Raw genomic sequence first — 14207 nt, forward strand, 5'->3', positions numbered from 1 at the left:
AGAAGCTAATTCCTCCCCCCAGTTGTGCATGAGTGTGGTACTGGCACAGTGTGCCTTCTTAAAGGAGAGTGTTTGCTCCAGTCCATCATTTGCATCCTGCATTTAACTTTTCTTGTAGATATCTTTGGATTTTCTATGTAAGAACTTAAGTGGAGGGGATTGGAGTGGAGGCTGTTGCTGTTAGACAGGCATGATTCAAGTACCCATGGAGACATGAGATCATTCCACATTGTCACCAACAAAAGAAGATTACCTTATACAAGAATAACTAAGAATAGAATTTTTTGACCTTCAAGATTTCCTTATCTGCAAACATTAGAGCTGTGTAGCGATGCAGCTCTGCTTGTCAACAACAAGAAATAAAAGAAAAAAAACCCTAATTCAAAACCCACAGTGGCAGTGGAATAAATTCATACATTTATCATCTCAGAGGTTCCCATCGCTCCTGCCTCTTTTCCTGCAAGATTTAAATTATTACATTTTTTTTTAATGTTATGTTTACTCTCCTAAGAATAGAACACAATTTACAGAAGCTCATATGGATGAAAAAGCATTTTCCTTTTGCGCTGTTGCTCACAGTCAACACACGCAGACCTGCACCTTCCAGCTTCCCCAAACCTTGGTTCATTTCATCAAACAAATTAATGAAGTATTTACAAGTTTATTTTTAAGCCCTTAGAAGTTGAATGTTTGTTACTTGAACTTTCACTGTAAGAAATGGATCTCTGTGTTTGGTGCAAGACCTTACCTGGTCCAGCTAAAGGAGCAGATTCTTCACAACACTAGAATTGGACATATTTGCATGAGAAAAGATCCTTAAAGTGAAGAAATGCAGGGTGAGGTTCTAAGCTTAGCAGAACAGCTGGAAAGAACCTGCTAAAATGAAATTCAGTATCTGCTGCTGTAGATCTCTCAGGTTTTAAGCTTCTGAGGCAGAGGGTCATTTTTGAGCCGAGTTTTAACTTGCACGTCCATGAATTATTTCTAGTGCCTTGCTCAAAAATAGCGATTTGAGCCAGTGCCCTGTGCTCACATGGGGCTGGAGCGGGGCTGGGAGCCCGCCCAGGCCTGGGGACACCAAACTTTCTGCCCACACTTGCACCATGTGCCCCTCCTTGGGTCTGGCACACGCTGGGGGCACCCTGTCCATGCTCCTTGTCCCTCCCCTGGCACGGATCAGCAGGGAATGGCCAGAGTTTGGGGTCCAGATATCCCACTGAGCTCTGAGCCAGCGAGGGGGAGCCGTAGTTTGGTGCCAAGAGAGGCCAAAGGCAGAGTGCTGTCCCCTGAGAGCAGGGGCACGTCGTGCTGAGTGACTCAGAGGCACAGCTGAGTCACAGCCTCCCGTGGCTCCTCCTGTGCCGGGAGCGGGTCAGACACCGTATTGGAGACTGAGCTTGAATTCATGATCCAAGTCATTGTGTTCGGGCTCCTCGTTTGCTTCACGAGGAGGAAGTGTGTGCTGAGGGAAAACCAGCTCCCAGTTCTTGTTGGTGAGGGCACTGTTAGGAAAAAAAATCCAAGGAAAAGCACCTCTAAAGCAGAAGGGGATGATATTTTCTCTGCTGGAGCCCCTCAGAAGTCCATGGAGGTACACCTGGTGCATCCAGCATTTCCAGGGTAGCAGGACTCGTCAGCTGAGATTGCCTGAGGTGTGTGGAGCTGCTGCAGCTCATGAGGGTACAGCCCTTCTACTCCAGAGCCTGCAGGAGCAGGTCTGTAGAGGATTTTAGGTGTTGCCGTGCCTAAAAATTCCAAACTCATCCCACAAACCCCAGCGCCCTGGACAATAAATGACACTGAAGAGCAGAGCTCGGGAGCTGGACCCTGATGGTGATCGGGCTGACATCAGACCTCAACTTTGCAACCAACAGGGCTGATGTTTGGGGCTGTGCTCCTCCTGAGGGGTGGACACCTCATTTATGAGTGCTCCGGGTGGAGGCACAGCAGCACAGATATCCATCGGCACATCCTGAGCTTCCCTGGCGGCACCACTGGAGTTAAATGACGCGGCAGATCCTCGCTCTCCAGCAGGTATTTGCTGGCCATAACCCTGTGAATCCAGGCCGTAGAGCAGAAGTAATCCATAGTCACTGGGCAAACTTTCCCAAGAGCTTATTCAGGAGAGAAGGCCGTGCTGCATCGGCAGCGCTGTGAGCAGGGGAGCTGCTGGAGCCGGCTGATATTCCAGCACGACGGAGTATTTTTAGAGCCATCCTATGGTGCAGGATTTTTAACTTCCATTTCACAGCCCTCGAAGCCTGGCAAACTTTCATTAACATTTGATGCCTTGAAGTCATGCGAGGTCTGGGGGGGAAAGGGAGGGGAAGGAGGAAAAAAAAATACACCTTTTTGGAACATGTAGTTTACGAAGTTGCTGGGAAGCTTAGAAGAAACCTCCAATCCCTCCTTTCTGTGGTTTTAAAGTACCCAAACTATTCAGAAAACATAGCAGGAATCCCAAACCATGGCTGGGTGGAAGAGTCTTACTTAATTAACTTAACAGGTGAAATACCTGGAGTCTCTTTGACCCTTGGCAAGATTGAAGCACTTTTTAAACAGAAAGCTCGCCACCTTACAAGGATTATGCCTCCCTTCTTGGCCCATTATTAGACAACTTTGCTAATATAGGGCTCTTTGACCCATAAATCCCCAAATTATTTATAAGCCATCCTAGAGAGGAGAACGTGGGCCATGGAGAAGTTAAGGGATTTGCTCCCAGTTCCCACTGCATTCGCTGCCATTTCTGCTCAGCACAAAGTAAGGCTTTTCTGCCCAAATTTTGAACTGGTGAAAACAGTGCTTCCCTGGCTACAAGGCAGACTCTCAACTGGAAAATAAATTAACAGAAACTTTATTTTTCCCCCCTCTAAATATACACACATACACACACACACACACAGAGCGTCTCTTCGCACACAACCGAGATTTTTCATAGGCTGAGGGAGTAGGAAGAAGAGACGTATTTTTGTCTCCTTGGCAAAAATACACTGGCAGCACACCACTGAGTTGTAAAGATTGAGTAAGTACCAGAGCATGGCCCTGTTAAGCAGGTTTTGGAGATCTGCCCTTTGGCTGCCTGTGCCCATCTGCCAGGGATGCTGCCCTGGGGGCTCAGCATAGGGGACCCCAAACAGCCCCTACAGGCTCCTGAGGAGGAAGAGGAGGTTGCAGTACCTGGAAATGAGGAGCTGTCAGCTCTGCATCGTGCCAGGTGAAGTGTCTGAAGGGGAGAGGAGCTGTAAACCTCCCCCTGTGCATGGCAGTGTTCCCGGGCGGTCGGAGCTGCTGCCTGTCTGCTCAGCTGGGCAACTCTCAGGAGGTCTGGCCAAGGTGGTGACAAACTGGTCCCCTCCTGCTCTCAAAACTCAGGAGGAAATATAATCCCCAAGATGTTGTTATACAAGGGCAGGGAGAAAGACAAAGGGCTGAGGGGTAGTGGGATGTGAGGGAGGCAGTGGCACAACAGCCATGGCAACTGGGCATGGGGTACCTGCCTTATGTCCAGCCTTCCCAGTAGAAGGAAAATGCCTTGATTTTCTCTTCCCAGACACTTCCATGTCATCCTAGGACAGCAAAAAGCAATAAGAATTTCTGGTTACAATGGCAGATGTGCCTGATTCTGGTAAGGGCTGGGACTCTCATATACATTATTTAGATCAAATTCCAAGATCCCAGATTGGATTGCTCAGAGCTCCCACCACCATTATCCTTCCCCAGTGCAGGTAGAGACATTTCATAGTAAAATGCAATTCTGAAATAGTGAAAGTAAACTCAGAAATCTCGACAATAAAATATTTATGCACCTGTGCTTTAGTGCATTGTAATTTTGCGTGATACGTTTTGCTTTTCAGGACTGACTAGATTAAGACACTTCTGATTCATTAAAAACATCTTCCCAAATGCTGTTTCTACAAATATTGTTGGGCCACTCTGCTTAGTTGTATTTATTAGCTGGTGTAACAAGGAAGTTACGTCTTCCATAAACCTGAGAGGAACCCTCTTAAATGTGTTGCTCTGAATCTCAGCAGAGAAGAAAACAGTTCTCATGAATAATTAAAGCTTAAAGAGGTCATGCTGGTTTTGCAGCCTCATTTTTATTTGTCACTGCTTAGTTTGCATTAGGAAATGGGAAGTTTCAGGTGCAGGAGCCAAATGGAATCTCTTCTGCATGTGTTCATTTAAACAGGTCTATTTGGGAGCCGTCTCCATTTTTATGTATGAGGCCATTTGTTAGCTGTAATAATTTAAATCAATCTTGGAAATTAGAAGTTTAAGGCTTTTAATTTTCACCAGGCAGTGGCTGTGCATCCCCTCACCTTCTGTCAGCAATGTGAGCACCAACTCCTAGGCCAGGCAGGGCTGGATGCAGGCAGGGCTGGGATGCAGGCAGGGCTGGGATGCAGGCAGGGCTGGATGCAGGCAGAGCAGAGATGCAGGCAGGGCTGGGATGCAGGCAGAGCAGGGATGCAGGCAGGGCTGGGATGCAGGCAGGGCTGGGATGCAGGCAGGGCTGGGATGCAAGCAGAGCTGCTCAGAGAGGACCCAGGTCTCCAGCTGGTCCCCATCTCCACAGGCACCACCAATCTTGCCAAGCTCCTGCTCTCCTCCCAGGCCCCCTCCTCGCCTCTGGCCACCCACTGCCCACTCTTCCCATCTCCTCCTCAGCTCTCTCTCCCTTCCCACTTTTTTCTGAGCTTCTTTTCCTCCTCCCCTGTGAACCACCTCCTGTCCCTTCCCACTCTGACCCAAAGTGCTCCTTTTCCTCCTCTTTTTTTATGTTGCTCTCTCCTTCCTCCACAAGGGTACAGCACCTTTCAGTTCTGCTGGAAATCGAGAATAACCAAGTCAGTAATAACTCTAATTCAAGATAAAATCCTACATATTGCCTTCCTATTTTCTTCCAGGATATATTACAATTGCAAAATATTTTATTTTTTTCCCCCACTGGAACATATTCTGTCTATCCAGCAACACTGTTATTTGTTCCCAAGGTTAGACATTAGCCCTGAATATTCAACTAGACAACACGAACAACACTGATCTCTCCTAGTGGAGTGTCTTTTCCACTAACACATCATGCAGATGATTACTGAAACCTTTGCCTTGCATTTCCCAAATCCAGCCATCAGCAGGGTTTTGGCAGTTACACCCCTTTTTCCTAACCTTTAGATTCCCCGTTGTCATCTGCCTTCTTTCTGTCCCGCATCACTGATTGTGCATGATCAATCTCTAGAGGTTTTGCTTCTATGTATAACTCAACAAGCTGGCAGAGAAACGAGGAAGACTCATTTCTGTGCTCCAAAATGGATGTAGAACCAACTCAAGGTCACTGCATTATGAAGACAGACATATTGCAAGCATTCCCTTCAATTAAGGTGATTTATGGAGTGAAATTTCCCTATTGCTTCTTCAATGTCCAACTATTTTCCTGAATCCCGTCATCTTATGATGAATCTCCATGGATTGAAGAGACATGGAATCATTACAAGATTCCAGGAGTGTCCAAATATCCTGCATATTCCTAATCAGTTCACTAACAAGGTCCTACATCACTACTTTCCAGTGTAACCTTCACTTTTTTATCAAAAAAAATACCTTTTTAGTGCATGAATGAGCCAAAAGAAAGCTTGCAAGGAAAGAGTTCAGCTCTAGATGTCAGGTTAGAGATGTTCCCTGCTATTAGAACAGACAATAACTCATTTAATGCAGAGAGGTAATTACAAAGTGTCTCTGCTACACCAAGAGACCTTGCAAGCAGCATCAATAATATGAGCCATTTTTCTACTGACTAGATCTGGAGGGTTTTTTCATTACAGAAGTCACCAGGTGCATCCTGTGCATGTTACCCCAAAGAACCCCAAGGATTACCCTCATTCTGGAGAGCTGTTTCTTAAATTTCAGACTGCTGTAAGCCAACTGCAAACCTTGCCTGTTGTGAAATGAAAATGTTCCGGAAAATGGAAAAAAATTGCAGTTTAAAAGGGCCCAAAAATAGAAATTAAGAATGAGAAGGCAATAACTCAAGGCTGCACATGTATGAAAGCTGAAGTGGCAGAAGATCACACATTGCATTGGGTGTGTTCATCCAGTTCAAGAAACACCCCAGAGATGACCATGACAGTGTCTCAAATTATAAACTTTGGGAACCCAATGTTTCCCTTAAGGGAAACTTGATTCCAATTGTGGCAATGCAGGGGGAAAAAAAAGCACAGTTTGACAATGTAAAAATAAACATTTGTCATTTTGCAGCACATGAACACACTTCACCAGGCAAAATGATGGGCTGTTCTCAGAACTGCCTCCAGTACAGCCCTCTCATAATGACTGATGGACTGGCAGCAATCCCCCTGGATGATCAAGTCTTTGTACTGGTCAATCTGTGTCAAGGTCAAGAATACTGGGGGCAAAAAAGGGGTTTTGGTCCAAATCAAGATATACCTGAATCCTGGTTGGCATTCAGGCCACCACAATTTATTTCCCACACTGAGGTGTTGGACGACGATGCCCACTGTGTAGTTACACTTCTGAATAACAAGTCAGTCTCTGACATATTGTGCCAAAAGCACTACCAGTTACTAAAGTACCTCTTTAAATTAAGGTATTTTGGGCCAGAATGTAAGACCTCATTGGAAAATGACTTTCTGTTCAAAGCTCTGATGGATGAACACACTCACCTAAGAAGCCAACACCAGCTCCTCAAATGTCACCCTAATTTTAGCCAAGGTGGAAAAGCCAGCTACAGAACTCTAATGAAGGTTTCTATCCAAGCTCCAAATTCATTTTAAAAGGATGAGGAGGATTATATCAGCCACCCAGAAACAGCCTTGGCAAAGTGGCAGCAGAGCAAAGTATGGAAATGAGTGGTGAGACAAACTTCTGGGCTGCCGGGATAAAGGACTGTGGCATGAGATGCAGGACGAGATGAGGTGTGAAGGCAGAACACAGCGAGTGTGGGCCGTGGTGGTAGATAGAAAAGCAGACACAGGGAAGTGAGTTAACAACCCCACGACAACCAGAAATGTTGACAGTTCCTTGGGACTGAGCCAGTCGTGGGAACGCTCACCGTGGCAGGGCTGACTTAGCTCTGACTTGAAAATGCTCCTCCTGCAGCATCACCAATGTTGCCCCAAAACAACCACGTCATACCCAGGCTGAGGAATTGCCCCTGTTATCCCATGCAGGTGATTTACAAAACACAAACTGAACATCGAGGCTGGGAGTACGTCAGTCTTTCTCCCTAGAAAGAGTCGTTCCCTCAACAAGCTCCTTGAAAAGGAGCCGCAAAAAAGACTAAAATAAGCCACAGAACCCCCAAAGTTTCCCCCACTTTGCCATCCAAGCAGATGGATGGTTAATAAGAGAAAATTGCAGATGGTTGTAGGAAGACCATCAGCAATGCATGGAGGGGCTGCAGGGGATGCCTGAGCGATGGTCATGCAGCACACTGCACTGTTTGGCCCAGGAAAGGCAGCTGGAAGGGACTGGAGCATTGCTGAATAGCCTCAGTCCCGAATTCTGTGGCCAAAATGCTGGTTTGTGGGACAGACATTCGAAGGAGCTGGAAATTACGTGGCACAAAACAAACGTAACATACAACTCTCACCTCCCTTGCCTCCGTCCTGCATTTCCCCCATACCATTGGTATTCACTGTGGCAGCACAAGGGCACTTAGTACTTTTGGCAGCAGTTTTGTAATGACTGAAGAGAATTCAAAGGACAGCAGCCAGACACTGTGATGTGCTTTATTAGCTCCCAGATGTGCAGGTGAGGTGAATCTTTGGGAAATGAGTTTTGCTGCCACGGATTTTCTAGCATCACTCAAGGTCTCAAAATCTTATAATGGAACAAAAGGCTGTCACAGAATTTGAAAGTCGTCTTTGGCGAAGCGTTATTTCTGCATCTGTTCATTTCTTACCCAGAAATACAAGTGCACAACATCTTTGATGATATTTGCCCAGCTGAAAACAGGAGGTCAGCTGCTGAGGCTGGATATTTCCACATGAATTATAACTGACTGAGCCTCTGTAGGCGTTTCCCGGGATGTCTTCTGGTGTAGGTGATCCAGAATCTGGAGATGCTTTACCAGGCTGTGTAAAACAGTGTTTGGGTGTTATGTGCTGGATTGCACCATGTCAAAATAATATTGCTCAAAGAGGAAAAATTGTTCTTGCAAGAATTAGAAGTCCCACCCCAACAGCAGAGGTGCCTCATCCCTGGAAGTGTCCAAGACCAGGTTGGACAGGGCTTGGAGCAACCTGGTCTGGTAGAAGGTGTCCCTGCCCATGGCAGGGGGGTTGGAAGGAGGTGAGCTTTAAGACCTCTTCCAACCCAAACCATTCTGTGATTCTACAAATAGTGGAATTCTTGACCACCTAAGCAAGGTACATCTTCTGCTATGTGGCAAGTTTTGGGAAACAATGAGCATCCACTGGCAACTGGAGGAGACCAGCTAAGGCATCACATCTGGGCCACAGGAAATTCAAGAATGTTAGAAAAGGGGTGGTTGTGACACAAAGGTCAAACTGCCCAAGTGGGAACCTCTTGGGCCAGTCGCTATTTATGGCTGTGAAACTCAGGGCTGTGGAGTTGGGTCTTGGGCAATGAGGAGCATGAGCTCAACTACAGTTTGAGACCCCTGTGAAAAAAACAATGCAAGGAATAGAGCAGCACAGCCTTGGTTCTGTGGGAATGTGATGAAAGAAGGAGCTGTGAGCAGCTTCCAACAGAGAGGGCTTTGTAGAGGAGCACCAAGGAGAGGCTGCGGACAGCGAAAGGCCATCGGATCAAACACGGCCACAGTGCAGGCAAGTTGGGGAGAGCAGGTTATAATATTCTAAATACTGCAGAATGGTGGCATAAGACTGTCCCTTCTCTCATAGGAAGTCTATGATAAACACAGGAGGGAGCATTAAGTGCTACACGAAGGTAAGAGAAGCAGAGTGAGGGCAATGGTGGCACCGAGCACGTCAAACGACAGGATAAACTGAGACCTGTTCCTAGAGAAAACGTGCTCCTGCCAGACTGGAGGGGAACGGTGAGCACTAAGAATCAGGGCCGGGTGAGAGCAGCACATGATCCCCTGCCAGCACCAGCTCATTTGCAAATGTGTGGGCAGCAGCAGCTGCTCTGGCGCGTCTCCTCCAGCACCGCCACCGGAGCCCTCCTCAGGTGTTGGGCACACCAGGAAGGTGTTCTGAGCTTAAAAATGTCAAAGAGGAGCAAAATGGAGCAGGCAGCAAGAGCCACTGGTCGTTCTTGACCTGACACTGAGGGGGCTGCTAGGAAGCTGTGAGCAGCAGAGGGGGAGGGCTGGAAAAAGGAGAAATTCATTGTCACAGCAGAAGATAAGAAAATAAGAGACTTGAGGAGGAGTTTTGCTTTGCCCACCAGACAATTGAAAATAGATCAAAAGAAGAACCCAAAGGGTTTGTTAGAGATGACAGCTCCTAAGGAAGAAAGTGGGGCAAATTTCATACATTTCAACATTTTAAAATCATTTTCTTCTTGCCCAGGAAGTAGAGGGGGAGCAAACAAAGGGAGAAGACCAGATTCTGATATCACTGTTACTGGGTGAGGCAGATTTGAATCCACTGCAGTGAAATCAGAATCTGGCCCATAAGTAGGCAGTTCAGCTCCCTGTGATGAGAAACAAGTGAGTTCTGAGTTCAGGGATGAAAGAGAAAGAAGGAAAGGACTTCTATAAGGATAATAAAAGATTCTTTTTTTCACTGGCTCAGCACCTGTAGAGAAACATGGTCAAGACTTAGGATAAATTCCTTTTAAAGACTCAACTGAGCTGAATCTGCTTTGGTCTGACCATGATGGGCAGCTCATGCTGGCCAGCTGGTTAATGGCACTATGGGAGCCCACAGTTATGGGAATGGACTTCTCATCTTTTTAGATCCTGAGCATTTTCTGAAAACAAGACCTACCCTGACAAAAGTATGACAATAACCCCAGGTACAAGCAGTGCTCTTCATCAAATTCATCTTCAGGATGAAACAAAAATACAAACTGTCATATGGACAAATTTCCTGGACTGGCAGGACTCCGAGGGTGTCAGACAGAATCTGTCTCAAAAACAGCCTATGCTTTGAAGTTTCCAACTCTCACAACAGCCAAACTTTTTTCAAAGGCAGACACCCAATAAATGTGTACTTAACCTCCTGAGGCTTCCTCCTCTGCTGGCTCCATCCTCCACGGTGCTGAAGGCGGCTCACAGCAGCAACGTGGTGTAGCAAATTCACATGAGGTGTGTTTTGCACATGACCTGCATCAATAGTTCATGATTTCTTTTATAATGACAGCATTAAACATCCTCAGGCAGAGGCTCATGGGATCTGTGCTCGTTCGAGTAACTTAAGGACAAGCTTGTGAAACTCTCAGCAAACAGCAGGAGACAAATAATCAAACTCAGGGCATTTTAACAGAGGAAGTGCCGAGTTACAGGAGAACATCCAGTGCTGTTCCTTGTCTGAGTGGAGAGGTCAGGACTGGAATAGTCCCTGTTTGACCATCAGCAACACAAAGCAGGTTTTGAAAGTAAAAGGAGGTTCATCACCCCTTCCTCTTCTCAAGGGTTTTTCTACAACAAGAGGAATGAAAAGAAAGTGAACTCGGCAGCTGTGAGTGCTGTGGTGTCAGTCCAGTGAGACAGGGGAGTTGTGCTGGTGGAAAATCAAAGAAATGAACACAGTGCACAGATAGATATTATTGTGGAGAGGAACATTTTTTGGCGTGTCTGATCTCCTTTGCTCACTGTTGCTCGAATCACGAGGCAAAGGGCTTCAGAACTTGTCAGCAAAGAAATCTTTCTAAGGAAAAAATACACAACTGTTTCTCCTCTCCCCTGGCAGAGTCCAGCACTGAGACACTCTCACTCACTATAAATAGAGGTTCTGATGTCGAAGGGAAGTGTAAAGCCATGCCATTAAGGAAACCCAGTCCCACACGGACGGACACTGTTTTCAGGCAACTTCTGTTACAACAGCCCCACCCTGCACGTCACACTTCGCTCGTGGTCTGTGATGTTATCTGTCAGTCAGCCGTCTCTGTGCTGATATACTCAGAAAACTTGTCATTTAAACATCCAGATATTCATGTGTTGCAGTAAATCAGGCTGACAGTCAGCTCTGGAACTGAGGCACAGCGTTTAATCACAGAATAGTTGCAACAAGCAGAACCATTCGTCCAAATTTCCCATGGTACCTTACTAATTGCCTTATTTTTAATATACAGTCAGCCCCTTGCAACTTGCCTTCTCTGTATCCTCAAGCACTTGCTGTCAAATGATCTCGAAAATAACTTCATTCCATGTCTTCAAACCATCCCCAGAAGACCCACGTTTGCCAGAAAGAAATCAGGTGGTTAGTGGGATTTTAGGTGGGTGTGGGGTGTATTTACCTGCCTGCAGGTAACTGCTGGAGCCGTGTGATCACTGGTGCAGCTGACACTCACTGCCCTCATTCCCTCAGTGTAACTCCCTCAGGAGAACACCCTGATTAACTCTATTAATAGTGTGCATGTGTGTGCACCAAGTATCTGTAGCTGCTCAAGAGCTACAGGAATGTGGCAGGGCAGGGTTTGATCCAAGGAGGTCGCAAATGTTTGGTGCCCCGTGAGAAGACGAGGCTTCTCCACGGGTCCCAAACCTGCTGTTTTACTGACTGATCTCACCAAGAAGGGCAGGTGGGAGGGCTGGAAGCTGAAATGGTTAACGGAGCAGAGGCTGTGGATGCACAAGGAGGCAGCAGGCCAGCCCGTCTCTCCTCATGTGTCTGCCACTGCTATCAGATATCCCCTCCCGTGAGCGCGTGCTCAGAGCAGGGAGACAAAAATTGCTATTGACAGCAGTACCCCGCAGACAAGGTCCTCTGCTGCAGAGCTGCCCGAGTCCTGCGTGGTGGAAAGCAATTTTAAATGACAACAGAGCAGAAATGTTGTGGAGGGACCTTGTTGTGTGGAGATCTCAGGATTAGGGCAGGGAGAAAACAGAAAGTCCAGCCTGCCCTGACAAATATTGTCAGACATTTAAGCGCTCTGTCTTCCAGTTCTGATTTGTGCAAACACTTCCAGGGCATCAGGGAATGTTGTCATTGATAAACACTGACCACAGGAAATGGCTGTTTCAAAGACATGCTGATGGTATGGACGACAGCAACGGGATCATGGAATGCATGGCCACAAAGTTAAAAAGCATTTGCATCCAACAGCATTAACCTTCACTCTCAACCATCAAAAAATAAAAAACCAGCAAACAATCTGCAGTGGTAGAGGCAGGATTATTAAAGGATTATTTGAGAAAGAGCAAGGAGAAGGTTGTATGTCATCAGAATTTGGGATCACTACTTTGATTTGCTGTTGACAGCTCTATGTATTTTGAGATCTCAAACCCCAAAACAAAGCTTAATCTTCACTTAGGCGCTACAGTTCCCTCCCTTATCACATTATCTGAGTACATCACACTCTAATTATAGTTGTCTGAACAACACTTAGTGAGATTGGGAAGTACTAACCTTGTTGGAGAAGCCCTTGAACACAGAGTAGAACCAAGTCAGAAACACTCTTTAGTTTTTAAATGCCAGCTAAGTGTGCTGCAACCAGTGGAAAAAAAATGTTCTTACTCCACCAACAGCACTTCAGAAAATTTACCTCTTCATTATCATTAGCCCAGACCTTCAAGTCTTGGCTCAAAATTCAGAACAAAGTTGTTATTAGTATGAGGTAAAAAACTGCATTAGAATATTTGTATTTCTAAAAGCATAATTTAAAATATATCAGTAATCATTCAAAGAAAGGAGTAATACTTACAGCATCTCAGTGGGATATTATATCTAACTCTCAAGAGGTATCCAGAAGTGCTTCTCAATATTTTAGTATCTGTTAGGCAGTGATTGCAGTTTATTTATCTCTCTCTAGTGGGTACAGCAGTAGGAGTTAAATATTCCATCTTCCCCTCCGAAGGATGTAAGGGACTGTGTCCCCATACTCAAGAAAAGAAATAAAATCTCCTTCCCACATCACATCCTGGGGTGGGCAATGGCTTCATGTGCCTTAGTGATGGGGACCAATGGCCACGTTTGTCGGCACATTTCTTCAAGGCAGCTGCTGTGAAGCCTTTGAGAAGAGCTTCAAGGAGCTCAGCCCTTGTGCAGATGCTGCAGAATGGTTGTTACTGACTTTAATTGAGGCATTTCCTTTTTTGCCACCTCTGCTATTTCATTACTTTTTTTTTTTTTTTTGCATTGCTTTACATGCCAGGGCATGGAGATTCCAGCAAATCCCAGGTTTGCTTTGGTTTTATTTTTCATGTTTAAGTACAAGTCAGACTCTGCTGTTGAGCTTTTAGAGCTGAGCACTGCTTTAGTAGCTTCTCCAGCCAATTTTAACTTTTCCCAAATCTGAGTTTCAAAGTCTATCATTATGAAAAAAAGGAATTGTTATTTTTCCTAGCAAGCCTTTTTTACTTTGTGGATTGAAAGAGCTCTCAATACCCTGTACATCACCAGAGTTCTTGGTTGCAACTTCAAGCCTCACTGAGAGTTTAATAAGCTGCTGCTGAGTTATGTGGCAACTGTTAAATTTTTATGGGAAAAAGTTATCCAGTCTGCTGCTGTTATTAGCTATCAAACACCACAGACACTAGAGAGGACCCTGAACCAGGATCTATGCTCTGAACTACATCAAAAATATTGGGAAGAATATTTTGCATTCCTAAGCTTTGATACAGGTCCAAATTTCACAGGCACTTGCTGTTTCTATAAAAATTTGGCCAGAATGACCAATCCCAGTATTCCCAAAAGCTGGAAATAAAAAGGAACTCTCAAACCCATCCAGAATTTTGTTTGGGGATAATTATCCTTTTTCACCTGTGCTAGTCTTGCTAATACTCTTTCATGTGAAAGGCTCCAAATACAATCACCAGGAAATGAAGGGCTCATCACTCCTGTCCTGCTGGACTGTTCCAGCCCAGCAGTGGAAGGAGCTGCTCGTGGCTCTCCCTGTTTGCACCAAAGCTGTGGGACCTCAGTGACCTGTGATACCTCTGCTTTTATATCAACTCTGGAAAAATTCAACCAACTACCTTAAAAGGTATTGGAGAAGATCTTAAGGATCATCTCGTTCCACCCCCTGCCATGGGCAGGGACACCTTCCACTAGCCCAGGCTGCTCCAAGCTCCATCCAACCTGGTCTTGGACACTTCC

The 14207-nt window shown here is 45.8% G+C and overlaps 1 protein-coding gene across 1 annotated transcript in view; it reads left to right on the forward strand.

Annotated features, from left to right (window-relative positions):
- The window catches only part of CACNG4 (calcium voltage-gated channel auxiliary subunit gamma 4), a 43062-nt gene that overhangs the window by 16318 nt on the left and 12537 nt on the right, over positions 1-14207 (forward strand). The gene's annotated exons all lie outside the window — the stretch shown is intronic.

The sequence above is a fragment of the Pipra filicauda genome, unplaced genomic scaffold, assembly GCF_003945595.2.
Source record: "Pipra filicauda isolate LSUMZ 115617 unplaced genomic scaffold, ASM394559v2 scaffold80_size11013439_pilon, whole genome shotgun sequence".
Classification (NCBI taxonomy): Eukaryota; Metazoa; Chordata; class Aves; order Passeriformes; family Pipridae; genus Pipra; species Pipra filicauda.